This window comes from Capsicum annuum, chromosome 11, assembly GCF_002878395.1.
Source record: "Capsicum annuum cultivar UCD-10X-F1 chromosome 11, UCD10Xv1.1, whole genome shotgun sequence".
NCBI lineage: Eukaryota > Viridiplantae > Streptophyta > Magnoliopsida > Solanales > Solanaceae > Capsicum > Capsicum annuum.
In genome coordinates this window covers 22,707,581-22,708,325 of record NC_061121.1, presented here as the reverse complement: position 1 = coordinate 22,708,325, position 745 = coordinate 22,707,581, and positions in this window count along the sequence as shown.

Genomic DNA, 745 nt, shown 5'->3' with positions numbered 1-745 from the left:
AAATTGTTTGTAGCTGCAACAAGGTCAGTAAACTAAAATTCCTCTGCCCTGTCTGCGTGTTTAGAAGAAGTTCCACTCCTATGACGCATCATCAACTGCGCCTAAGAGTTGATGATCTAGAAACAGGACGACTACTACTGGATAATTGCCCACCATTAGAAGTAGTAGCAGTAATGAGATAGATATGTAATGGTGTTGAAATACTGGAATTTTTTACAAATTTATGTTCGTTCTGGTAAGCCTTGAGAAGTGTACATCTATGCTTGACTCTTTTGGACCTTGTTTCTAATAAAATCCTGATAGTAATATGTTCTATAATATTTGGGTTGCTTACATCTTTTAGTTGTATAACTAAAATTGACGAGAATAACATACTCTATTATTGTGAAACCTTGATTTTTCTTTAGAACTGATCAACAAATTGCAAAGAAGTCAAGTAGTAACGATGTCATTGGCAAAAAGTGAAGGACTGCATGCTTAAATTATGGAATGTAGTCCTTGATGAATTGTTGAAAAAGAAGATAAGATCATAAAGGCTTCAGATGACATTGTCATAAATGACCTGAGTGACAAATCGCAAATTACAGTTACTCGATTATGTCTTGTTAATAGAACTTTATTGAAAGAAAGAAAGGCTAAGGTTTACAATATAATCTGAAAAGCATGAAAACTAACTAAAACAAAAGTAGGCTATATACATACATAGCCAATAACCTAAAGGTCCATAAACTAAAGGCCCAATAAC